Raw genomic sequence first — 24,088 nt, 5'->3', positions numbered from 1 at the left:
CATCTGATGGAAGTTGCATCTGTTGGTCTTCACTTGGCACGTTATTCCGTTCTCCTCTTGTCAAGAGAGATGGGGTTTCTCATATATTTAGGTTCTATAACGTCTTGCTGACAAAGCGCAATCCTTACCAAATGAGCATAGGACCCATGTAAGAGGTCATCTGGAAGAGTCATGCTCTTGTATGCCCTGGCCAGACGGGCCCTGAAAATTTGGAAGAATGCCATGCATCTGGTAGACAACTGGACTCCAGCACACTTACAGCAATTTCCTTAGGGCTTTGATCAGGGGCTGCTTAAATTTGCATACTCCACCCTATGTTGTGACTTTGAGATCCCTTGTTGAAATTGCTTTAGCCAGCCAAGAGGTGGCTATTGTCTCAATTTCAAAGCAGCTTTGAGCCGTTCAAGTGGCTGGTGAATAGCACTTTCTCTTTGTTCGCCTCAAAGTTCTAAAGAGTTCTCCATAGGTCCTGCTCTGTACAGATTGTTCAAAGATCTGTTGGAAGTGCATATAATAGGATAAATAAATTGAGGGCATTCCTTTTCAGTACCTCACCTGCATGGCTGTCTGGCCTCTGGAAGATGCTGGGAAAGCAAGTCAGGATGGCCGAGTGGTCTAAGGCGCTGCGTTCAGGTCGCAGTCTCCTCTGGAGGCGTGGGTTCAAATCCCACTTCTGACAGTCCTGTGTTTACTCTAATTTTTTTCTTGAGAAATATGATCATTTCCCTCGCAGTGGCTTATAGGATTGTCTTCTTGGAAGAGTGCAGTGAGTATTTTTCTTGCTCTAGCCACTATTGGCCTAAGCTCTGTGCATTTTTTGGTTCCTAATATCTTTCTCACCCTTTCGATGAGAAAGCAGCATGGGGTCAGGATGGCCGAGTGGTCTAAGGCGCTGCGTTAAGGCCGCAGTCTCTCCTGGAGGCGTGGGTTCAAATCCCACTTCTGACAAAACTTGAATTCCATTTTCTCTCTCAGTTCCTTTAGAATCTCAGCTAAAAATTGGCAATGTAAATAATATCTGAATAAGTACCAAATTTCAGTTTCAACTGCAAATGCATATGCCCTATTCTATCTTTAACGTTAATGTAATATTCTTCTAGCACTCGTGGTGTTTTATATTTGTTTTGTGGGGTACTTTAAAAATCTTTTTTATGAAAGAAATTGGTTACATTAAGTCTTGTGATGTTTTAGGTTTCCAATAAGGAGGTTTTAAATTTTATGTCACGTCATTTTCAGATGTTTCATTCAAGAGATGTTTCCACTATAGAATGCAGAGCAAGGGCAAAAATACAAGTGATAGAGTGAGTGAGTGAGAAGGAGTGTTGTGGAAGGAGAGAATGAAACAAAGGCAGAGTGAGTGAACGGCAGGGAGGCATAGAAGAGAAGTCTAGTAGTGAAGGAGACCTGCTTTTCCCTGCTCTTGACCTCCCACCCATCCCCAAACAACCACAAACATACCTTCTGTGCAAAGTTGGTATGCAGAATTTCACGCCTCAGCAAGTGAGGGTGAGTCCCAGGCCAGGGGCTAAAGAGCAAAAGAGTGCCTGTGCTCAGACTTTCCCTGCTAGGGATAGTTTATCTGGAACAAGGCCTACTCTCTTGTATCCAGCAAGGATCTAGAAATCCTGCATGAATCTGCAAGGCACATTGGCAGCATAAATTTGCATAAACTGCCCCACCTATTGCCTTCCTACTTCCTGTGCTGTAGTTGTTTGTGTAGAGAGAGAGGTCGCAGGCAAGGAAATGTTGTGAGTCGGATACAGAACCCTAAATAGCTGGTGAGAGGTATGTGGTGTTCTAAAAGCATGAAAACTGTATACCTGTGAAATAAAGTGCTTTCGTATGTGTTCTTCTGTGTTTATTGTCCTGTGCATAAAGTTGCACCTTGTGTTTGAAGGTTTAAATTATTTCAGGCTTGCATTGAGGTAGACGTTTCTGAGTAACTTTTATTCATTTCTTAAAAGCATATACTGTCAGGATGGCCGAGAGGTCTAAGGCGCTGTGTTTAGGCCACAGTCTCCTTTGGAGGCGTGGGTTCGAATCCCACTTCTGACATGCCTTTTGGAGATTTAATCTCCTTTATCAGGTTAACATCTGATGGAAGTTGCATCTGTTGGTCTTCACTTGGCACGTTATTCCGTTCTCCTCTTGTCAAGAGAGATGGGGTTTCTCATATATTTAGGTTCTATAACGTCTTGCTGACAAAGCGCAATCCTTACCAAATGAGCATAGGACCCATGTAAGAGGTCATCTGGAAGAGTCATGCTCTTGTATGCCCTGGCCAGACGGGCCCAGCAAATTTGGAAGAATGCCATTCATCTGGTAGACAACTGGACTCCAGCACACTTACAGCAATTTCCTCAGGGCTTTGATCAGGGGCTGCTTAAATTTGCATACTCCACCCTATGTTGTGACTTTGAGATCCCTTGTTGAAATTGCTTTAGCCAGCCAAGAGGTGGCTATTGTCTCAATTTCAAAGCAGCTTTGAGCCGTTCAAGTGGCTGGTGAATAGCACTTTCTCTTTGTTCGCCTCAAAGTTCTAAAGAGTTCTCCATAGGTCCTGCTCTGTACAGATTGTTCAAAGATCTGTTGGAAGTGCATATAATAGGATAAATAAATTGAGGGCATTCCTTTTCAGTACCTCACCTGCATGGCTGTCTGGCCTCTGGAAGATGCTTGGTAAGCAAGTCAGGATGGCCGAGTGGTCTAAGGCGCTGCGTTCAGGTCGCAGTCTCCTCTGGAGGCGTGGGTTCAAATCCCACTTCTGACAGTCCTGTGTTTACTCTAATTTTTTTCTTGAGAAATATGATCATTTCCCTCGCAGTGGCTTAAAGGATTGTCTTCTTGGAAGAGTTCAGTGAGTTTTTTTCTTGCTCTAGCCACTATTGGCCTAAGCTCTGTGCATTTTTTGGTTCCTAATATCTTTCTCACCCTTTCGATGAAAAAGCAGCATGGGGTCAGGATGGCCGAGTGGTCTAAGGCACTGCGTTAAGGCCGCAGTCTCTCCTGGAGGCGTGGGTTCGAATCCCACTTCTGACAAAACTTGAATTCCATTTTCTCTCTCAGTTCCTTTAGAATCTCAGCTAAAAATTGGCAATGTAAATAATATCTGAATAAGTACCAAATTTCATTTTCAACTGCAAATGCATTTGCCCTATTCTATCTTTAACGTTAATGTAATATTCTTCTAGCACTCCTGGTGTTTTATATTTGTTTTGTGGGGTACTTTAAAAATCTTTTTTATGAAAGAAATGGGTTACATTAAGTCTTGTGATGTTGTAGGTTTCCAATAAGGAGGTTTTAAATTTTATGTCACGTCATTTTCAGATGCTTCATTCAAGAGATGTTTCCACTATAGAATGAAGAGCAAGGGCAAAAATACAAGTGATAGAGCGAGTGAGTGAGAAGGAGTGTTGTGGAAGGAGAGAATGAAACAAAGACAGAGTGAGTGAATGGCAGGGAGGCATAGAAGAGGAGTCTAGTAGTGAAGGAGACCTGCTTTTCCCTGCTCTTGACCTCCCACCCATCCCCCAAACAACCACAAACATACCTTCTGTGCAAAGTTGGTATGCAGAATTTCACGCCTCAGCAAGTGAGGGTGAGTCCCAGGCCAGGGGCTAAAGAGCAAAAGAGTGCCTGTGCTCAGACTTTCCCTGCTAGGGATAGTTTATCTGGAACAAGGCCTACTCTCTTGTATCCAGCAAGGATCTAGAAATCCTGCATGAATCTGCAAGGCACATTGGCAGCATAAATTTGCATAAACTGCCCCTCCTATTGCCTTCCTACTTCCTGTGCTGTAGTTGTTTGTGTAGAGAGAGAGGTCGCAGGCAAGGAAATGTTGTGAGTCGGATACAGGACCCTAAATAGCTGGTGAGAGGTATGTGGTGTTCTAAAAGCATGAAAACTGTATACCTGTGAAATAAAGTGCTTTCGTATGTGTTCTTCTGTGTTTATTGTCCTGTGCATAAAGTTGCACCTTGTGTTTGAATGTTTAAATTATTTCAGGCTTGCATGGAGGGAGACGTTTCTGAGTAACTTTTATTCATTTCTTAAAAGCCTATACTGTCAGGATGGCCGAGAGGTCTAAGGCGCTGTGTTTAGGCCACAGTCTCCTTTGGAGGCGTGGGTTCGAATCCCACTTCTGACATGCCTTTTGGAGATTTAATCTCCTTTATCAGGTTAACATCTGATGGAAGTTGCATCTGTTGGTCTTCACTTGGCACGTTATTCCGTTCTCCTCTTGTCAAGAGAGATGGGGTTTCTCATATATTTAGGTTCTATAACGTCTTGCTGACAAAGCGCAATCCTTACCAAATGAGCATAGGACCCATGTAAGAGGTCATCTGGAAGAGTCATGCTCTTGTATGCCCTGGCCAGACGGGCCCAGCAAATTTGGAAGAATGCCATTCATTTGGTAGACAACTGGACTCCAGCACACTTACAGCAATTTCCTCAGGGCTTTGATCAGGGGCTGCTTAAATTTGCATACTCCACCCTATGTTGTGACTTTGAGATCCCTTGTTGAAATTGCTTTAGCCAGCCAAGAGGTGGCTATTGTCTCAATTTCAAAGCAGCTTTGAGCCGTTCAAGTGGCTGGTGAATAGCACTTTCTCTTTGTTCGCCTCAAAGTTCTAAAGAGTTCTCCATAGGTCCTGCTCTGTACAGATTGTTCAAAGATCTGTTGGAAGTGCATATAATAGGATAAATAAATTGAGGGCATTCCTTTTCAGTACCTCACCTGCATGGCTGTCTGGCCTCTGGAAGATGCTGGGAAAGCAAGTCAGGATGGCCGAGTGGTCTAAGGTGCTGTGTTCAGGTCGCAGTCTCCTCTGGAGGCGTGGGTTCAAATCCCACTTCTGACAGTCCTGTGTTTACTCTAATTTTTTTCTTGAGAAATATGATCATTTCCCTCGCAGTGGCTTATAGGATTGTCTTCTTGGAAGAGTGCAGTGAGTTTTTTTCTTGCTCTAGCCACTATTGGCCTAAGCTCTGTGCATTTTTTGGTTCCTAATATCTTTCTCACCCTTTAGATGAAAAAGCAGCATGGGGTCAGGATGGCCGAGTGGTCTAAGGCGCTGCGTTAAGGCCGCAGTCTCTCCTGGAGGTGTGGGTTCTAATCCCACTTCTGACAAAACTTGAATTCCATTTTCTCTCTCAGTTCCTTTAGAATCTCAGCTAAAAATTGGCAATGTAAACAATATCTGAATAAGTACCAAACTTCAGTTTCAACTGCAAATGAATTTGCCCTATTCTATCTTTAACGTTAATGTAATATTCTTCTAGCACTCGTGGTGTTTTATATTTGTTTTGTGGGGTACTTTAAAAATCTTTTTTATGAAAGAAATGGGTTACATTAAGTCTTGTGATGTTTTAGGTTTCCAATAAGGAGGTTTTAAATTTTATGTCACGTCATTTTCAGATGCTTCATTCAAGAGATGTTTCCACTATAGAATGCAGAGCAAGGGCAAAAATACAAGTGATAGAGCGAGTGAGTGAGAAGGAGTGTTGTGGAAGGAGAGAATGAAACAAAGACAGAGTGAGTGAACGGCAGGGAGGCATAGAAGAGTAGTCTAGTAGTGAAGGAGACCTGCTTTTACCTGCTCTTGACCTCCCACCCATCCCCAAACAACCACAAACATACCTTCTGTGCAAAGTTAGTATGCAGAATTTCACGCCTCAGCAAGTGAGGGTGAGTCCCAGGCCAGGGGCTAAAGAGCAAAAGAGTGCCTGTGCTCAGACTTTCCCTGCTAGGGATAGTTTATCTGGAACACGGCCTACTCTCTTGTATCCAGCAAGGATCTAGAAATCCTGCATGAATCTGCAAGGCACATTGGCAGCATAAATTTGCATAAACTGCCCCACCTATTGCCTTCCTACTTCCTGTGCTGTAGTTGTTTGTGTAGAGAGAGAGGTCGCAGGCAAGGAAATGTTGTGAGTCGGATACAGGACCCTAAATAGCTGGTGAGAGGTATGTGGTGTTCTAAAAGCATGAAAACTGTATACCTGTGAAATAAAGTGCTTTCGTATGTGTTCTTCTGTGTTTATTGTCCTGTGCATAAAGTTGCACCTTGTGTTTGAAGGTTTAAATTATTTCAGGCTTGCATGGAGGTAGACGTTTCTGAGTAACTTTTATTCATTTCTTAAAAGCCTATACTGTCAGGATGGCCGAGAGGTCTAAGGCGCTGTGTTTAGGCCACAGTCTCCTTTGGAGGCGTGGGTTTGAATCCCACTTCTGACATGCCTTTTGGAGATTTAATCTCCTTTATCAGGTTAACATCTGATGGAAGTTGCATCTGTTGGTCTTCACTTGGCACGTTATTCCGTTCTCCTCTTGTCAAGAGAGATGGGGTTTCTCATATATTTAGGTTCTATAACGTCTTGCTGACAAAGCGCAATCCTTACCAAATGAGCATAGGACCCATGTAAGAGGTCATCTGGAAGAGTCATGCTCTTGTATGCCCTGGCCAGACGGGCCCTGAAAATTTGGAAGAATGCCATGCATCTGGTAGACAACTGGACTCCAGCACACTTACAGCAATTTCCTTAGGGCTTTGATCAGGGGCTGCTTAAATTTGCATACTCCACCCTATGTTGTGACTTTGAGATCCCTTGTTGAAATTGCTTTAGCCAGCCAAGAGGTGGCTATTGTCTCAATTTCAAAGCAGCTTTGAGCCGTTCAAGTGGCTGGTGAATAGCACTTTCTCTTTGTTCGCCTCAAAGTTCTAAAGAGTTCTCCATAGGTCCTGCTCTGTACAGATTGTTCAAAGATCTGTTGGAAGTGCATATAATAGGATAAATAAATTGAGGGCATTCCTTTTCAGTACCTCACCTGCATGGCTGTCTGGCCTCTGGAAGATGCTGGGAAAGCAAGTCAGGATGGCCGAGTGGTCTAAGGCGCTGCGTTCAGGTCGCAGTCTCCTCTGGAGGCGTGGGTTCAAATCCCACTTCTGACAGTCCTGTGTTTACTCTAATTTTTTTCTTGAGAAATATGATCATTTCCCTCGCAGTGGCTTATAGGATTGTCTTCTTGGAAGAGTGCAGTGAGTATTTTTCTTGCTCTAGCCACTATTGGCCTAAGCTCTGTGCATTTTTTGGTTCCTAATATCTTTCTCACCCTTTCGATGAGAAAGCAGCATGGGGTCAGGATGGCCGAGTGGTCTAAGGCGCTGCGTTAAGGCCGCAGTCTCTCCTGGAGGCGTGGGTTCAAATCCCACTTCTGACAAAACTTGAATTCCATTTTCTCTCTCAGTTCCTTTAGAATCTCAGCTAAAAATTGGCAATGTAAATAATATCTGAATAAGTACCAAATTTCAGTTTCAACTGCAAATGCATATGCCCTATTCTATCTTTAACGTTAATGTAATATTCTTCTAGCACTCGTGGTGTTTTATATTTGTTTTGTGGGGTACTTTAAAAATCTTTTTTATGAAAGAAATTGGTTACATTAAGTCTTGTGATGTTTTAGGTTTCCAATAAGGAGGTTTTAAATTTTATGTCACGTCATTTTCAGATGTTTCATTCAAGAGATGTTTCCACTATAGAATGCAGAGCAAGGGCAAAAATACAAGTGATAGAGTGAGTGAGTGAGAAGGAGTGTTGTGGAAGGAGAGAATGAAACAAAGGCAGAGTGAGTGAACGGCAGGGAGGCATAGAAGAGAAGTCTAGTAGTGAAGGAGACCTGCTTTTCCCTGCTCTTGACCTCCCACCCATCCCCAAACAACCACAAACATACCTTCTGTGCAAAGTTGGTATGCAGAATTTCACGCCTCAGCAAGTGAGGGTGAGTCCCAGGCCAGGGGCTAAAGAGCAAAAGAGTGCCTGTGCTCAGACTTTCCCTGCTAGGGATAGTTTATCTGGAACAAGGCCTACTCTCTTGTATCCAGCAAGGATCTAGAAATCCTGCATGAATCTGCAAGGCACATTGGCAGCATAAATTTGCATAAACTGCCCCACCTATTGCCTTCCTACTTCCTGTGCTGTAGTTGTTTGTGTAGAGAGAGAGGTCGCAGGCAAGGAAATGTTGTGAGTCGGATACAGAACCCTAAATAGCTGGTGAGAGGTATGTGGTGTTCTAAAAGCATGAAAACTGTATACCTGTGAAATAAAGTGCTTTCGTATGTGTTCTTCTGTGTTTATTGTCCTGTGCATAAAGTTGCACCTTGTGTTTGAAGGTTTAAATTATTTCAGGCTTGCATTGAGGTAGACGTTTCTGAGTAACTTTTATTCATTTCTTAAAAGCATATACTGTCAGGATGGCCGAGAGGTCTAAGGCGCTGTGTTTAGGCCACAGTCTCCTTTGGAGGCGTGGGTTCGAATCCCACTTCTGACATGCCTTTTGGAGATTTAATCTCCTTTATCAGGTTAACATCTGATGGAAGTTGCATCTGTTGGTCTTCACTTGGCACGTTATTCCGTTCTCCTCTTGTCAAGAGAGATGGGGTTTCTCATATATTTAGGTTCTATAACGTCTTGCTGACAAAGCGCAATCCTTACCAAATGAGCATAGGACCCATGTAAGAGGTCATCTGGAAGAGTCATGCTCTTGTATGCCCTGGCCAGACGGGCCCAGCAAATTTGGAAGAATGCCATTCATCTGGTAGACAACTGGACTCCAGCACACTTACAGCAATTTCCTCAGGGCTTTGATCAGGGGCTGCTTAAATTTGCATACTCCACCCTATGTTGTGACTTTGAGATCCCTTGTTGAAATTGCTTTAGCCAGCCAAGAGGTGGCTATTGTCTCAATTTCAAAGCAGCTTTGAGCCGTTCAAGTGGCTGGTGAATAGCACTTTCTCTTTGTTCGCCTCAAAGTTCTAAAGAGTTCTCCATAGGTCCTGCTCTGTACAGATTGTTCAAAGATCTGTTGGAAGTGCATATAATAGGATAAATAAATTGAGGGCATTCCTTTTCAGTACCTCACCTGCATGGCTGTCTGGCCTCTGGAAGATGCTTGGTAAGCAAGTCAGGATGGCCGAGTGGTCTAAGGCGCTGCGTTCAGGTCGCAGTCTCCTCTGGAGGCGTGGGTTCAAATCCCACTTCTGACAGTCCTGTGTTTACTCTAATTTTTTTCTTGAGAAATATGATCATTTCCCTCGCAGTGGCTTAAAGGATTGTCTTCTTGGAAGAGTTCAGTGAGTTTTTTTCTTGCTCTAGCCACTATTGGCCTAAGCTCTGTGCATTTTTTGGTTCCTAATATCTTTCTCACCCTTTCGATGAAAAAGCAGCATGGGGTCAGGATGGCCGAGTGGTCTAAGGCACTGCGTTAAGGCCGCAGTCTCTCCTGGAGGCGTGGGTTCGAATCCCACTTCTGACAAAACTTGAATTCCATTTTCTCTCTCAGTTCCTTTTGAATCTCAGCTAAAAATTGGCAATGTAAATAATATCTGAATAAGTACCAAATTTAATTTTCAACTGCAAATGCATTTGCCCTATTCTATCTTTAACGTTAATGTAATATTCTTCTAGCACTCGTGGTGTTTTATATTTGTTTTGTGGGGTACTTTAAAAATCTTTTTTATGAAAGAAATGGGTTACATTAAGTCTTGTGATGTTTTAGGTTTCCAATAAGGAGGTTTTAAATTTTATGTCACGTCATTTTCAGATGCTTCATTCAAGAGATGTTTCCACTATAGAATGCAGAGCAAGGGCAAAAATACAAGTGATAGAGCGAGTGAGTGAGAAGGAGTGTTGTGGAAGGAGAGAATGAAACAAAGACAGAGTGAGTGAATGGCAGGGAGGCATAGAAGAGGAGTCTAGTAGTGCAGGAGACCTGCTTTTCCCTGCTCTTGACCTCCCACCCATTCCCAAACAACCACAAACATACCTTCTGTGCAAAGTTGGTATGCAGAATTTCACGCCTCAGCAAGTGAGGGTGAGTCCCAGGCCAGGGGCTAAAGAGCAAAAGAGTGCCTGTGCTCAGACTTTCCCTGCTAGGGATAGTTTATCTGGAACAAGGCCTACTCTCTTGTATCCAGCAAGGATCTAGAAATCCTGCATGAATCTGCAAGGCACATTGGCAGCATAAATTTGCATAAACTGCCCCACCTATTGCCTTCCTACTTCCTGTGCTGTAGTTGTTTGTGTAGAGAGAGAGGTCGCAGGCAAGGAAATGTTGTGAGTCGGATACAGGACCCTAAATAGCTGGTGAGAGGTATGTGGTGTTCTAAAAGCATGAAAACTGTATACCTGTGAAATAAAGTGCTTTCGTATGTGTTCTTCTGTGTTTATTGTCCTGTGCATAAAGTTGCACCTTGTGTTTGAAGGTTTAAATTATTTCAGGCTTGCATGGAGGTAGACGTTTCTGAGTAACTTTTATTCATTTCTTAAAAGCCTATACTGTCAGGATGGCCGAGAGGTCTAAGGCGCTGTGTTTAGGCCACAGTCTGCTTTGGAGGCGTGGGTTCGAATCCCACTTCTGATATGCCTTTTGGAGATTTAATCTCCTTTATCAGGTTAACATCTGATGGAAGTTGCATCTGTTGGTCTTCACTTGGCACGTTATTCCGTTCTCCTCTTGTCAAGAGAGATGGGGTTTCTCATATATTTAGGTTCTATAACGTCTTGCTGACAAAGCGCAATCCTTACCAAATGAGCATAGGACCCATGTAAGAGGTCATCTGGAAGAGTCATGCTCTTGTATGCCCTGGCCAGACGGGCCCTGCAAATTTGGAAGAATGCCATGCATCTGGTAGACAACTGGACTCCAGCACACTTACAGCAATTTCCTTAGGGCTTTGATCAGGGGCTGCTTAAATTTGCATACTCCACCCTATGTTGTGACTTTGAGATCCCTTGTTGAAATTGCTTTAGCCAGCCAAGAGGTGGCTATTGTCTCAATTTCAAAGCAGCTTTGAGCCGTTCAAGTGGCTGGTGAATAGCACTTTCTCTTTGTTCGCCTCAAAGTTCTAAAGAGTTCTCCATAGGTCCTGCTCTGTACAGATTGTTCAAAGATCTGTTGGAAGTGCATATGCTAGGATAAATAAATTGAGGGCATTCCTTTTCAGTACCTCACCTGCATGGCTGTCTGGCCTCTGGAAGATGCTGGGAAAGCAAGTCAGGATGGCCGAGTGGTCTAAGGCGCTGCTTTCAGGTCGCAGTCTCCTCTGGAGGCGTGGGTTCAAATCCCACTTCTGACAGTCCTGTGTTTACTCTAATTATTTTCTTGAGAAATATGATCATTTCCCTCGCAGTGGCTTATAGGATTGTCTTCTTGGAAGAGTGCAGTGAGTTTTTTTCTTGCTCTAGCCACTATTGGCCTAAGCTCTGTGCATTTTTTGGTTCCTAATATCTTTCTCACCCTTTAGATGAAAAAGCAGCATGGGGTCAGGATGGCCGAGTGGTCTAAGGCGCTGCGTTAAGGCCGCAGTCTCTCCTGGAGGCGTGGGTTCGAATCCCACTTCTGACAAAACTTGAATTCCATTTTCTCTCTCAGTTCCTTTAGAATCTCAGCTAAAAATTGGCAATGTAAATAATATCTGAATAAGTACCAAATTTCAGTTTCAACTGCAAATGCATTTGCCCTATTCTATCTTTAACGTTAATGTAATATTCTTCTAGCACTCGTGGTGTTTTATATTTGTTTTGTGGGGTACTTTAAAAATCTTTTTTATGAAAGAAATGGGTTACATTAAGTCTTGTGATGTTTTAGGTTTCCAATAAGGAGGTTTTAAATTTTATGTCACGTCATTTTCAGATGCTTCATTCAAGAGATGTTTCCACTATAGAATGCAGAGCAAGGGCAAAAATACAAGTGATAGAGCGAGTGAGTGAGAAGGAGTGTTGTGGAAGGAGAGAATGAAACAAAGACAGAGTGAGTGAATGGCAGGGAGGCATAGAAGAGGAGTCTAGTAGTGAAGGAGACCTGCTTTTCCCTGCTCTTGAGCTCCCACCCATCCCCAAACAACCACAAACATACCTTCTGTGCAAAGTTGGTATGCAGAATTTCACGCCTCAGCAAGTGAGGGTGAGTCCCAGGCCAGGGGCTAAAGAGCAAAAGAGTGCCTGTGCTCAGACTTTCCCTGCTAGGGATAGTTTATCTGGAACAAGGCCTACTCTCTTGTATCCAGCAAGGATCTAGAAATCCTGCATGAATCTGCAAGGCACATTGGCAGCATAAATTTGCATAAACTGCCCCACCTATTGCCTTCCTACTTCCTCTGCTGTAGTTGTTTGTGTAGAGAGAGAGGTCGCAGGCAAGGAAATGTTGTGAGTCGGATACAGGACCCTAAATAGCTGGTGAGAGGTATGTCGTGTTCTAAAAGCATGAAAACTGTATACCTGTGAAATAAAGTGCTTTCGTATGTGTTCTTCTGTGTTTATTGTCCTGTGCATAAAGTTGCACCTTGTGTTTGAAGGTTTAAATTATTTCAGGCTTGCATGGAGGTAGACGTTTCTGAGTAACTTTTATTCATTTCTTAAAAGCCTATACTATCAGGATGGCCGAGAGGTCTAAGGCGCTGTGTTTAGGCCACAGTCTCCTTTGGAGGCGTGTGTTCGAATCCCACTTCTGACATGCCTTTTGGAGATTTAATCTCCTTTATCAGGTTAACATCTGATGGAAGTTGCATCTGTTGGTCTTCACTTGGCACGGTATTCCGTTCTCCTCTTGTCAAGAGAGATGGGGTTTCTCATATATTTAGGTTCTATAACGTCTTGCTGACAAAGCGCAATCCTTACCAAATGAGCATAGGACCCATGTAAGAGGTCATCTGGAAGAGTCATGCTCTTGTATGCCCTGGCCAGACGGGCCCTGCAAATTTGGAAGAATGCCATGCATCTGGTAGACAACTGGACTCCAGCACACTTACAGCAATTTCCTCAGGGCTTTGATCAGGGGCTGCTTAAATTTGCATACTCCACCCTATGTTGTGACTTTGAGATCCCTTGTTGAAATTGCTTTAGCCAGCCAAGAGGTGGCTATTGTCTCAATTTCAAAGCAGCTTTGAGCCGTTCAAGTGGCTGGTGAATAGCACTTTCTCTTTGTTCGCCTCAAAGTTCTAAAGAGTTCTCCATAGGTCCTGCTCTGTACAGATTGTTCAAAGATCTGTTGGAAGTGCATATAATAGGATAAATAAATTGAGGGCATTCCTTTTCAGTACCTCACCTGCATGGCTGTCTGGCCTCTGGAAGATGCTGGGAAAGCAAGTCAGGATGGCCGAGTGGTCTAAGGCGCTGCGTTCAGGTCGCAGTCTCCTCTGGAGGCGTGGTTTCAAATCCCACTTCTGACAGTCCTGTGTTTACTCTAATTATTTTCTTGAGAAATATGATCATTTCCCTCGCAGTGGCTTATAGGATTGTCTTCTTGGAAGAGTGCAGTGAGTTTTTTTCTTGCTCTAGCCACTATTGGCCTAAGCTCTGTGCATTTTTTGGTTCCTAATATCTTTCTCACCCTTTAGATGAAAAAGCAGCATGGGGTCAGGATGGCCGAGTGGTCTAAGGCGCTGCGTTAAGGCCGCAGTCTCTCCTGGAGGCGTGGGTTCGAATCCCACTTCTGACAAAACTTGAATTCCATTTTCTCTCTCAGTTCCTTTAGAATCTCAGCTAAAAATTGGCAATGTAAATAATATCTGAATAAGTACCAAACTTCAGTTTCAACTGCAAATGCATTTGCCCTATTCTATCTTTAACGTTAATGTAATATTCTTCTAGCACTCGTGGTGTTTTATATTTCTTTTGTGGGGTACTTTAAAAATCTTTTTTATGAAAGAAATGGGTTACATTAAGTCTTGTGATGTTTTAGGTTTCCAATAAGGAGGTTTTAAATTTTATGTCACATCATTTTCAGATGCTTCATTCAAGAGATGTTTCCACTATAGAATGCAGAGCAAGGGCAAAAATACAAGTGATAGAGCGAGTGAGTGAGAAGGAGTGTTGTGGAAGGAGAGAATGAAACAAAGACAGAGGGAGTGAACGGCAGGGAGGCATAGAAGAGTAGTCTAGTAGTGAAGGAGATCTGCTTTTCCCTGCTCTTGACCTCCCACCCATCCCCAAACAACCACAAACATACCTTCTGTGCAAAGTTGGTATGCAGAATTTCACGCCTCAGCAAGTGAGGGTGAGTCCCAGGCCAGGGGCTAAAGAGCAAAAGAGTGCCTGTGCTCAGACTTTCCCTGCTAGGGATAGTTTATCTGGAACAAGGCCTACTCTCTTGTATCCAGCAAGGATCTAGAAATCCTGCATGAATCTGCAAGGCACATTGGCAGCATAAATTTGCATAAACTGCCCCACCTATTGCCTTCCTACTTCCTGTGCTGTAGTTGTTTGTGTAGAGAGAGAGGTCGCAGGCAAGGAAATGTTGTGAGTCGGATACAGGACCCTAAATAGCTGGTGAGAGGTATGTGGTGTTCTAAAAGCATGAAAACTGTATACCTGTGAAATAAAGTGCTTTCGTATGTGTTCTTCTGTGTTTATTGTCCTGTGCATAAAGTTGCACCTTGTGTTTGAAGGTTTAAATTATTTCAGGCTTGCATTGAGGTAGACGTTTCTGAGTAACTTTTATTAATTTCTTAAAAGCATATACTGTCAGGATGGCCGAGAGGTCTAAGGCGCTGTGTTTAGGCCACAGTCTCCTTTGGAGGCGTGGGTTCGAATCCCACTTCTGACATGCCTTTTGGAGATTTAATCTCCTTTATCAGGTTAACATCTGATGGAAGTTGCATCTGTTGGTCTTCACTTGGCACGTTATTCCGTTCTCCTCTTGTCAAGAGAGATGGGGTTTCTCATATATTTAGGTTCTATAACGTCTTGCTGACAAAGCGCAATCCTTACCAAATGAGCATAGGACCCATGTAAGAGGTCATCTGGAAGAGTCATGCTCTTGTATGCCCTGGCCAGACGGGCCCAGCAAATTTGGAAGAATGCCATTCATCTGGTAGACAACTGGACTCCAGCACACTTACAGCAATTTCCTCAGGGCTTTGATCAGGGGCTGCTTAAATTTGCATACTCCACCCTATGTTGTGACTTTGAGATCCCTTGTTGAAATTGCTTTAGCCAGCCAAGAGGTGGCTATTGTCTCAATTTCAAAGCAGCTTTGAGCCGTTCAAGTGGCTGGTGAATAGCACTTTCTCTTTGTTCGCCTCAAAGTTCTAAAGAGTTCTCCATAGGTCCTGCTCTGTACAGAGTGTTCAAAGATCTGTTGGAAGTGCATATAATAGGATAAATAAATTGAGGGCATTCCTTTTCAGTACCTCACCTGCATGGCTGTCTGGCCTCTGGAAGATGCTGGGAAAGCAAGTCAGGATGGCCGAGTGGTCTAAGGCGCTGTGTTCAGGTCGCAGTCTCCTCTGGAGGCGTGGGTTCAAATCCCACTTCTGACAGTCCTGTGTTTACTCTAATTTTTTTCTTGAGAAATATGATCATTTCCCTCGCAGTGGCTTATAGGATTGTCTTCTTGGAAGAGTGCAGTGAGTTTTTTTCTTGCTCTAGCCACTATTGGCCTAAGCTCTGTGCATTTTTTGGTTCCTAATATCTTTCTCACCCTTTAGATGAAAAAGCAGCATGGGGTCAGGATGGCCGAGTGGTCTACGGCGCTGCGTTAAGGCCGCAGTCTCTCCTGGAGGTGTGGGTTCTAATCCCACTTCTGACAAAACTTGAATTCCATTTTCTCTCTCAGTTCCTTTAGAATCTCAGCTAAAAATTGGCAATGTAAATAATATCTGAATAAGTACCAAACTTCAGTTTCAACTGCAAATGCATTTGCCCTATTCTATCTTTAACGTTAATGTAATATTCTTCTAGCACTCGTGGTGTTTTATATTTCTTTTGTGGGGTACTTTAAAAATCTTTTTTATGAAAGAAATGGGTTACATTAAGTCTTGTGATGTTTTAGGTTTCCAATAAGGAGGTTTTAAATTTTATGTCACGTCATTTTCAGATGCTTCATTCAAGAGATGTTTCCACTATAGAATGCAGAGCAAGGGCAAAAATACAAGTGATAGAGCGAGTGAGTGAGAAGGAGTGTTGTGGAAGGAGAGAATGAAACAAAGACAGAGTGAGTGAACGGCAGGGAGGCATAGAAGAGTAGTCTAGTAGTGAAGGAGACCTGCTTTTCCCTGCTCTTGACCTCCCACCCATCCCCAAACAACCACAAACATACCTTCTGTGCAAAGTTGGTATGCAGAATTTCACGCCTCAGCAAGTGAGGGTGAGTCCCAGGCCAGGGGCTAAAGAGCAAAAGAGTGCCTGTGCTCAGACTTTCCCTGCTAGGGATAGTTTATCTGGAACAAGGCCTACTCTCTTGTATCCAGCAAGGATCTAGAAATCCTGCATGAATCTGCAAGGCACATTGGCAGCATAAATTTGCATAAACTGCCCCACCTATTGCCTTCCTACTTCCTGTGCTGTAGTTGTTTGTGTAGAGAGAGAGGTCGCAGGCAAGGAAATGTTGTGAGTCGGATACAGGACCCTAAATAGCTGGTGAGAGGTATGTGGTGTTCTAAAAGCATGAAAACTGTATACCTGTGAAATAAAGTGCTTTCGTATGTGTTCTTCTGTGTTTATTGTCCTGTGCATAAAGTTGCACCTTGTGTTTGAAGGTTTAAATTATTTCAGGCTTGCATGGAGGTAGACGTTTCTGAGTAACTTTTATTCATTTCTTAAAAGCCTATACTGTCAGGATGGCCGAGAGGTCTAAGGCGCTGTGTTTAGGCCACAGTCTCCTTTGGAGGCGTGGGTTCGAATCCCACTTCTGACATGCCTTTTGGAGATTTAATCTCCTTTATCAGGTTAACATCTGATGGAAGTTGCATCTGTTGGTCTTCACTTGGCACGTTATTCCGTTCTCCTCTTGTCAAGAGAGATGGGGTTTCTCATATATTTAGGTTCTATAACGTCTTGCTGACAAAGCGCAATCCTTACCAAATGAGCATAGGACCCATGTAAGAGGTCATCTGGAAGAGTCATGCTCTTGTATGCCCTGGCCAGACGGGCCCTGCAAATTTGGAAGAATGCCATGCATCTGGTAGACAACTGGACTCCAGCACACTTACAGCAATTTCCTCAGGGCTTTGATCAGGGGCTGCTTAAATTTGCATACTCCACCCTATGTTGTGACTTTGAGATCCCTTGTTGAAATTGCTTTAGCCAGCCAAGAGGTGGCTATTGTCTCAATTTCAAAGCAGCTTTGAGCCGTTCAAGTGGCTGGTGAATAGCACTTTCTCTTTGTTCGCCTCAAAGTTCTAAAGAGTTCTCCATAGGTCCTGCTCTGTACAGATTGTTCAAAGATCTGTTGGAAGTGCATATAATAGGATAAATAAATTGAGGGCATTCCTTTTCAGTACCTCACCTGCATGGCTGTCTGGGCTCTGGAAGATGCTGGGAAAGCAAGTCAGGATGGCCGAGTGGTCTAAGGCGCTGCGTTCAGGTCGCAGTCTCCTCTGGAGGCGTGGTTTCAAATCCCACTTCTGACAGTCCTGTGTTTACTCTAATTATTTTCTTGAGAAATATGATCATTTCCCTCGCAGTGGCTTATAGGATTGTCTTCTTGGAAGAGTGCAGTGAGTTTTTTTCTTGCTCTAGCCACTATTGGCCTAAGCTCTGTGCATTTTTTGGTTCCTAATATCTTTCTCACCCTTTAGATGAAAAAGCAGCATGGGGTCAGGATGGCCGAGTGGTCTAAGGCGCTGCGTTAAGGCCGCAGTCTCTCCTGGAGGCGTGGGTTCGAATCCCACTTCTGACAAAACTTGAATTCCATTTTCTCTCTCAGTTCCTTTAGAATCTCAGCTAAAAATTGGCAATGTAAATAATATCTGAATAAGTACCAAACTTCAGTTTCAACTGCAAATGCATTTGCCCTATTCTATCTTTAACGTTAATGTAATATTCTTCTAGCACTCGTGGTGTTTTATATTTGTTTTGTGGGGTACTTTAAAAATCTTTTTTATGAAAGAAATGGGTTACATTAAGTCTTGTGATGTTTTAGGTTTCCAATAAGGAGGTTTTAAATTTTATGTCACGTCATTTTCAGATGCTTCATTCAAGAGATGTTTCCACTATAGAATGCAGAGCAAGGGCAAAAATACAAGTGATAGAGCGAGTGAGTGAGAAGGAGTGTTGTGGAAGGAGAGAATGAAACAAAGACAGAGTGAGTGAATGGCAGGGAGGCATAGAAGAGGAGTCTAGTAGTGAAGGAGACCTGCTTTTCCCTGCTCTTGACCTCCCACCCATCCCCAAACAACCACAAACATACCTTCTGTGCAAAGTTGGTATGCAGAATTTCACGCCTCAGCAAGTGAGGGTGAGTCCCAGGCCAGGGGCTAAAGAGCAAAAGAGTGCCTGTGCTCAGACTTTCCCTGCTAGAGATAGTTTATCTGGAACAAGGCCTACTCTCTTGTATCCAGCAAGGATCTAGAAATCCTGCATGAATCTGCAAGGCACATTGGCAGCATAAATTTGCATAAACTGCCCCACCTATTGCCTTCCTACTTCCTGTGCTGTAGTTGTTTGTGTAGAGAGAGAGGTCGCAGGCAAGGAAATGTTGTGAGTCGGATACAGGACCCTAAATAGCTGGTGAGAGGTATGTGGTGTTCTAAAAGCATGAAAACTGTATACCTGTGAAATAAAGTGTTTTCGTATGTGTTCTTCTGTGTTTATTGTCCTGTGCATAAAGTTGCACCTTGTGTTTGAAGGTTTAAATTATTTCAGGCTTGCATTGAGGTAGACGTTTCTGAGTAACTTTTATTCATTTCTTAAAAGCATATACTGTCAGGATGGCCGAGAGGTCTAAGGCGCTGTGTTTAGGCCACAGTCTCCTTTGGAGGCGTGGGTTCAAATCCCACTTCTGACATGCCTTTTGGAGATTTAATCTCCTTTATCAGGTTAACATCTGATGGAAGTTGCATCTGTTGGTCTTCACTTGGCACGTTATTCCGTTCTCCTCTTGTCAAGAGAGATGGGGTTTCTCATATATTTAGGTTCTATAACGTCTTGCTGACAAAGCGCAATCCTTACCAAATGAGCATAGGACCCATGTAAGAGGTCATCTGGAAGAGTCATGCTCTTGTATGCCCTGGCCAGACGGGCCCAGCAAATTTGGAAGAATGCCATTCATCTGGTAGACAACTGGACTCCAGCACACTTACAGCAATTTCCTCAGGGCTTTGATCAGGGGCTGCTTAAATTTGCATACTCCACCCTATGTTGTGACTTTGAGATCCCTTGTTGAAATTGCTTTAGCCAGCCAAGAGGTGGCTATTGTCTCAATTTCAAAGCAGCTTTGAGCCGTTCAATTGGCTGGTGAATAGCACTTACTCTTTGTTCGCCTCAAAGTTCTAAAGAGTTCTCCATAGGTCCTGCTCTGTACAGATTGTTCAAAGATCTGTTGGAAGTGCATATAATAGGATAAATAAATTGAGGGCATTCCTTTTCAGTACCTCACCTGCATGGCTGTCTGGCCTCTGGAAGATGCTGTGAAAGCAAGTCAGGATGGCCGAGTGGTCTAAGGCGCTGCGTTCAGGTCGCAGTCTCCTCTGGAGGCGTGGGTTCAAATCCCACTTCTGACAGTCCTGTGTTTACTCTAATTTTTTTCTTGAGAAATATGATCATTTCCCTCGCAGTGGCTTATAGGATTGTCTTCTTGGAAGAGTGCAGTGAGTTTTTTTCTTGCTCTAGCCACTATTGGCCTAAGCTCTGTGCATTTTTTGGTTCCTAATATCTTTCTCACCCTTTAGATGAAAATGCAGCATGGGGTCAGGATGGCCGAGTGGTCTAAGGCGCTGCGTTAAGGCCGCAGTCTCTCCTGGAGGCGTGGGTTCGAATCCCACTTCTGACAAAACTTGAATTCCATTTTCTCTCTCAGTTCCTTTAGAATCTCAGCTAAAAATTGGCAATGTAAATAATATCTGAATAAGTACCAAACTTCAGTTTCAACTGCAAATGCATTTGCCCTATTCTATCTTTAACGTTAATGTAATATTCTTCTAGCACTCGTGGTGTTTTATATTTGTTTTGTGGGGTACTTTAAAAATCTTTTTTATGAAAGAAATGGGTTACATTAAGTCTTGTGATGTTTTAGGTTTCCAATAAGGAGGTTTTAAATTTTATGTCACGTCATTTTCAGATGCTTCATTCAAGAGATGTTTCCACTATAGAATGCAGAGCAAGGGCAAAAATACAAGTGATAGAGCGAGTGAGTGAGAAGGAGTGTTGTGGAAGGAGAGAATGAAACAAAGACAGAGTGAGTGAACGGCAGGGAGGCATAGAAGAGTAGTCTAGTAGTGAAGGAGACCTGCTTTTCCCTGCTCTTGACCTCCCACCCATCCCCAAACAACCACAAACATACCTTCTGTGCAAAGTTGGTATGCAGAATTTCATGCCTCAGCAAGTGAGGGTGAGTCCCAGGCCAGGGGCTAAAGAGCAAAAGAGTGCCTGTGCTCAGACTTTCCCTGCTAGGGATAGTTTATCTGGAACAAGGCCTACTCTCTTGTATCCAGCAAGGATCTAGAAATCCTGCATGAATCTGCAAGGCACATTGGCAGCATAAATTTGCATAAACTGCCCCACCTATTGCCTTCCTACTTCCTGTGCTGTAGTTGTTTGTGTAGAGAGAGAGGTCGCAGGCAAGGAAATGTTGTGAGTCGGATACAGGACCCCAAATAGCTGGTGAGAGGTATGTGGTGTTCTAAAAGCATGAAAACTGTATACCTGTGAAATAAAGTGCTTTCGTATGTGTTCTTCTGTGTTTATTGTCCTGTGCATAAAGTTGCACCTTGTGTTTGATGGTTTAAATTATTTCAGGCTTGCATGGAGGTAGACGTTTCTGAGTAACTTTTATTCATTTATTAAAAGCCTATACTGTCAGGATGGCCGAGAGGTCTAAGGCGCTGTGTTTAGGCCACAGTCTCCTTTGGAGGCGTGGTTTCGAATCACACTTCTGACATTCCTTTTGGAGATTTAATCTCCTTTATCTGGTTAACATCTGATGGAAGTTGCATCTGTTGGTCTTCACTTGGCACTTTATTCCGTTCTCCTCTTGTCAAGAGAGATGGGGTTTCTCATATATTTAGGTTCTATAACGTCTTGCTGACAAAACGCAATCCTTACCAAATGAGCATAGGACCCATGTAAGAGGTCATCTGGAAGAGTCATGCTCTTGTATGCCCTGGCCAGACGGGCCCTGCAAATTTGGAAGAATGCCATTCATCTGGTAGACAACTGGACTCCAGCACACTTACAGCAATCTCCTCAGGGCTTTGATCAGGGGCTGCTTAAATTTGCATACTCCACCCTATGTTGTGACTTTGAGATCCCTTGTTGAAATTGCTTTAGCCAGCCAAGAGGTGGCTATTGTCTCAATTTCAAAGCAGCTTTGAGCCGTTCAAGTGGCTGGTGAATAGCACTTTCTCTTTGTTTGCCTCAAAGTTCTAAAGAGTTCTCCATAGGTCCTGCTCTGTACAGATTGTTCAAAGATCTGTTGGAAGTGCATATAATAGGATAAATAAATTGAGGGCATTCCTTTTCAGTACCTCACCTGCATGGCTGTCTGGCCTCTGGAAGATGCTGGGAAAGCAAGTCAGGATGGCCGAGTGGTCTAAGGCGCTGCGTTCAGGTCGCAGTCTCCTCTGGAGGCGTGGGTTCAAATCCCACTTCTGACAGTCCTGTGTTTACTCTAATTTTTTTCTTGAGAAATATGATCATTTCCCTCGCAGTGGCTTATAGGATTGTCTTCTTGGAAGAGTGCAGTGAGTTTTTTTCTTGCTCTAGCCACTATTGGCCTAAGCTCTGTGCATTTTTTGGTTCCTAATATCTTTCTCACCCTTTAGATGAAAAAGCACCATGGGGTCATGATGGCCGAGTGGTCTAAGGCGCTGCGTTAAGGCCGCAGTCTCTCCTGGAGGCGTGGGTTCGAATCCCACTTCTGACAAAACTTCAATTCCATTTTCTCTCTCAGTTCCTTTAGAATCTCAGCTAAAAATTGGCAATGTAAATAATATCTGAATAAGTACCAAACTTCAGTTTCAACTGCAAATGCATTTGCTCTATTCTATCTTTAACGTTAATGTAATATTCTTCTAGCACTCGTGGTGTTTTATATTTCTTTTGTGGGGTACTTTAAAAATCTTTTTTATGAAAGAAATGGGTTACATTAAGTCTTATTATGTTTTAGGTTTACAATAAGGAGGTTTTAAACTTTATGTCACGTCATTTTCAGATGCTTCATTCAAGAGATGTTTCCACTATAGAATGCAGAGCACGGGCAAAAATACAAGTGATAGAGCGAGTGAGTGAGAAGGAGTGTTGTGGAAGGAGTGAATGAAACAAAGACAGAGTGAGTGAATGGCAGGGAGGCATAGAAGAGGAGTCTAGTAGTGAAGGAGACCTGCTTTTCCCTGCTCTTGACCTCCCACCCATCCCCAAACAACCACAAACATACCTTCTGTGCAAAGTTGGTATGCAGAATTTCACGCCTCAGCAAGTGAGGGTGAGTCCCAGGCCAGGGGCTAAAGAGCAAAAGAGTGCCTGTGCTCAGACTTTCCCTGCTAGGGATAGTTTATCTGGAACAAGGCCTACTCTCTTGTATCCAGCAAGGATCTAGAAATCCTGCATGAATCTGCAAGGCACATTGGCAGCATAAATTTGCATAAACTGCCCCACCTATTGCCTTCCTACTTCCTGTGCTGTAGTTGTTTGTGTAGAGAGAGAGCTCGCAGGCAAGGAAATGTTGTGAGTCGGATACAGGACCCTAAATAGCTGGTGAGAGGTATGTGGTGTTCTAAAAGCATGAAAACTGTATACCTGTGAAATAAAGTGCTTTCGTATGTGTTCTTCTGTGTTTATTGTCCTGTGCATAAAGTTGCACCTTGTGTTTGAAGGTTTAAATTATTTCAGGCTTGCATTGAGGTAGACGTTTCTGAGTAACTTTTATTCATTTCTTAAAAGCATATACTGTCAGGATGGCCGAGAGGTCTAAGGCGCTGTGTTTAGGCCACAGTCTCCTTTGGAGGCGTGGGTTCGAATCCCACTTCTGACATGCCTTTTGGAGATTTAATCTCCTTTATCAGGTTAACATCTGATGGAAGTTGCATCTGTTGGTCTTCACTTGGCACGTTATTCCGTTCTCCTCTTGTCAAGAGAGATGGGGTTTCTCATATATTTAGGTTCTATAACGTCTTGCTGACAAAGCGCAATCCTTACCAAATGAGCATAGGACCCATGTAAGAGGTCATCTGGAAGAGTCATGCTCTTGTATGCCCTGGCCAGACGGGCCCAGCAAATTTGGAAGAATGCCATTCATCTGGTAGACAACTGGACTCCAGCACACTTACAGCAATTTCCTCAGGGCTTTGATCAGGGGCTGCTTAAATTTGCATACTCCACCCTATGTTGTGACTTTGAGATCCCTTGTTGAAATTGCTTTAGCCAGCCAAGAGGTGGCTATTGTGTCAATTTCAAAGCAGCTTTGAGCCGTTCAAGTGGCTGGTGAATAGCACTTTCTCTTTGTTCGCCTCAAAGTTCTAAAGAGTTCTCCATAGGTCCTGCTCTGTACAGATTGTTCAAAGATCTGTTGGAAGTGCATATAATAGGATAAATAAATTGAGGGCATTCCTTTTCAGTACCTCACCTGCATTGCTGTCTGGCCTCTGAAAGATGCTGGGAAAACAAGTCAGGATGGCCGAGTGGTCTAAGGCGCTGCGTTCAGGTCGCGGTCTCCTCTGGAGGCGTGGGTTCAAATCCCACTTCTGACAGTCCTCTGTTTACTCTAATTTTTTTCTTGAGAAATATGATCATTTCCCTCGCAGTGGCTTATAGGATTGTCTTCTTGGAAGAGTGCAGTGAGTTTTTTTCTTGCTCTAGCCACTATTGGCCTAAGCTCTGTGCATTTTTTGGTTCCTAATATCTTTCTCACCCTTTAGATGAAAATGCAGCATGGGGTCAGGATGGCAGAGTGGTCTAAGGCGCTGCGTTAAGGCCGCAGTCTCTCCTGGAGGCGTGGGTTCGAATCCCACTTCTGACAAAACTTGAATTCCATTTTCTCTCTCAGTTCCTTTAGAATCTCAGCTAAAAATTGGCAATGTAAATAATATCTGAATAAGTACCAAACTTCAGTTTCAACTGCAAATGCATTTGCCCTATTCTATCTTTAACGTTAATG

At 43.4% G+C, this 24,088-nt stretch overlaps 26 non-coding genes across 26 annotated transcripts; all 26 read left to right on the top strand.

Moving 5' to 3' along the window:
* Positions 1–596: 596 nt before the first annotated feature.
* Positions 597–679, top strand: TRNAL-CAG (transfer RNA leucine (anticodon CAG)). Its single transcript has one exon. It is a non-coding gene; the product is annotated as a tRNA-Leu (tRNA).
* Positions 680–865: 186 nt separating this feature from the next.
* On the top strand, positions 866–948 carry TRNAL-AAG (transfer RNA leucine (anticodon AAG)). The gene has a single exon. It is a non-coding gene; the product is annotated as a tRNA-Leu (tRNA).
* Positions 949–1,972: 1,024 nt separating this feature from the next.
* TRNAL-UAG (transfer RNA leucine (anticodon UAG)) lies at positions 1,973–2,055 on the top strand. Its single transcript has one exon. It is a non-coding gene; the product is annotated as a tRNA-Leu (tRNA).
* Positions 2,056–2,687: 632 nt separating this feature from the next.
* On the top strand, positions 2,688–2,770 carry TRNAL-CAG (transfer RNA leucine (anticodon CAG)). Its single transcript has one exon. It is a non-coding gene; the product is annotated as a tRNA-Leu (tRNA).
* Positions 2,771–2,956: 186 nt separating this feature from the next.
* TRNAL-AAG (transfer RNA leucine (anticodon AAG)) lies at positions 2,957–3,039 on the top strand. Its single transcript has one exon. It is a non-coding gene; the product is annotated as a tRNA-Leu (tRNA).
* A 1,025-nt stretch (positions 3,040–4,064) lies between these two features.
* Positions 4,065–4,147, top strand: TRNAL-UAG (transfer RNA leucine (anticodon UAG)). The gene has a single exon. It is a non-coding gene; the product is annotated as a tRNA-Leu (tRNA).
* Positions 4,148–4,779: 632 nt separating this feature from the next.
* Positions 4,780–4,862, top strand: TRNAL-CAG (transfer RNA leucine (anticodon CAG)). Its single transcript has one exon. It is a non-coding gene; the product is annotated as a tRNA-Leu (tRNA).
* Positions 4,863–6,155: 1,293 nt separating this feature from the next.
* On the top strand, positions 6,156–6,238 carry TRNAL-UAG (transfer RNA leucine (anticodon UAG)). The gene has a single exon. It is a non-coding gene; the product is annotated as a tRNA-Leu (tRNA).
* A 632-nt stretch (positions 6,239–6,870) lies between these two features.
* TRNAL-CAG (transfer RNA leucine (anticodon CAG)) lies at positions 6,871–6,953 on the top strand. Its single transcript has one exon. It is a non-coding gene; the product is annotated as a tRNA-Leu (tRNA).
* A 186-nt stretch (positions 6,954–7,139) lies between these two features.
* Positions 7,140–7,222, top strand: TRNAL-AAG (transfer RNA leucine (anticodon AAG)). The gene has a single exon. It is a non-coding gene; the product is annotated as a tRNA-Leu (tRNA).
* Positions 7,223–8,246: 1,024 nt separating this feature from the next.
* TRNAL-UAG (transfer RNA leucine (anticodon UAG)) lies at positions 8,247–8,329 on the top strand. Its single transcript has one exon. It is a non-coding gene; the product is annotated as a tRNA-Leu (tRNA).
* A 632-nt stretch (positions 8,330–8,961) lies between these two features.
* TRNAL-CAG (transfer RNA leucine (anticodon CAG)) lies at positions 8,962–9,044 on the top strand. Its single transcript has one exon. It is a non-coding gene; the product is annotated as a tRNA-Leu (tRNA).
* A 186-nt stretch (positions 9,045–9,230) lies between these two features.
* On the top strand, positions 9,231–9,313 carry TRNAL-AAG (transfer RNA leucine (anticodon AAG)). The gene has a single exon. It is a non-coding gene; the product is annotated as a tRNA-Leu (tRNA).
* A 2,008-nt stretch (positions 9,314–11,321) lies between these two features.
* On the top strand, positions 11,322–11,404 carry TRNAL-AAG (transfer RNA leucine (anticodon AAG)). The gene has a single exon. It is a non-coding gene; the product is annotated as a tRNA-Leu (tRNA).
* Positions 11,405–13,412: 2,008 nt separating this feature from the next.
* Positions 13,413–13,495, top strand: TRNAL-AAG (transfer RNA leucine (anticodon AAG)). The gene has a single exon. It is a non-coding gene; the product is annotated as a tRNA-Leu (tRNA).
* A 1,024-nt stretch (positions 13,496–14,519) lies between these two features.
* Positions 14,520–14,602, top strand: TRNAL-UAG (transfer RNA leucine (anticodon UAG)). Its single transcript has one exon. It is a non-coding gene; the product is annotated as a tRNA-Leu (tRNA).
* A 632-nt stretch (positions 14,603–15,234) lies between these two features.
* TRNAL-CAG (transfer RNA leucine (anticodon CAG)) lies at positions 15,235–15,317 on the top strand. The gene has a single exon. It is a non-coding gene; the product is annotated as a tRNA-Leu (tRNA).
* A 1,293-nt stretch (positions 15,318–16,610) lies between these two features.
* TRNAL-UAG (transfer RNA leucine (anticodon UAG)) lies at positions 16,611–16,693 on the top strand. Its single transcript has one exon. It is a non-coding gene; the product is annotated as a tRNA-Leu (tRNA).
* A 901-nt stretch (positions 16,694–17,594) lies between these two features.
* Positions 17,595–17,677, top strand: TRNAL-AAG (transfer RNA leucine (anticodon AAG)). The gene has a single exon. It is a non-coding gene; the product is annotated as a tRNA-Leu (tRNA).
* A 1,024-nt stretch (positions 17,678–18,701) lies between these two features.
* Positions 18,702–18,784, top strand: TRNAL-UAG (transfer RNA leucine (anticodon UAG)). The gene has a single exon. It is a non-coding gene; the product is annotated as a tRNA-Leu (tRNA).
* Positions 18,785–19,416: 632 nt separating this feature from the next.
* Positions 19,417–19,499, top strand: TRNAL-CAG (transfer RNA leucine (anticodon CAG)). The gene has a single exon. It is a non-coding gene; the product is annotated as a tRNA-Leu (tRNA).
* Positions 19,500–19,685: 186 nt separating this feature from the next.
* Positions 19,686–19,768, top strand: TRNAL-AAG (transfer RNA leucine (anticodon AAG)). Its single transcript has one exon. It is a non-coding gene; the product is annotated as a tRNA-Leu (tRNA).
* A 1,739-nt stretch (positions 19,769–21,507) lies between these two features.
* On the top strand, positions 21,508–21,590 carry TRNAL-CAG (transfer RNA leucine (anticodon CAG)). Its single transcript has one exon. It is a non-coding gene; the product is annotated as a tRNA-Leu (tRNA).
* Positions 21,591–22,883: 1,293 nt separating this feature from the next.
* On the top strand, positions 22,884–22,966 carry TRNAL-UAG (transfer RNA leucine (anticodon UAG)). Its single transcript has one exon. It is a non-coding gene; the product is annotated as a tRNA-Leu (tRNA).
* Positions 22,967–23,598: 632 nt separating this feature from the next.
* On the top strand, positions 23,599–23,681 carry TRNAL-CAG (transfer RNA leucine (anticodon CAG)). Its single transcript has one exon. It is a non-coding gene; the product is annotated as a tRNA-Leu (tRNA).
* A 186-nt stretch (positions 23,682–23,867) lies between these two features.
* Positions 23,868–23,950, top strand: TRNAL-AAG (transfer RNA leucine (anticodon AAG)). The gene has a single exon. It is a non-coding gene; the product is annotated as a tRNA-Leu (tRNA).
* Positions 23,951–24,088: the final 138 nt, after the last annotated feature.

This window comes from Triturus cristatus, chromosome 6 (genome assembly GCF_964204655.1).
Source record: "Triturus cristatus chromosome 6, aTriCri1.1, whole genome shotgun sequence".
In the NCBI taxonomy this organism is placed as follows: Eukaryota; Metazoa; Chordata; class Amphibia; order Caudata; family Salamandridae; genus Triturus; species Triturus cristatus.
This window is presented reverse-complemented; position numbering and strand designations above follow the sequence as displayed.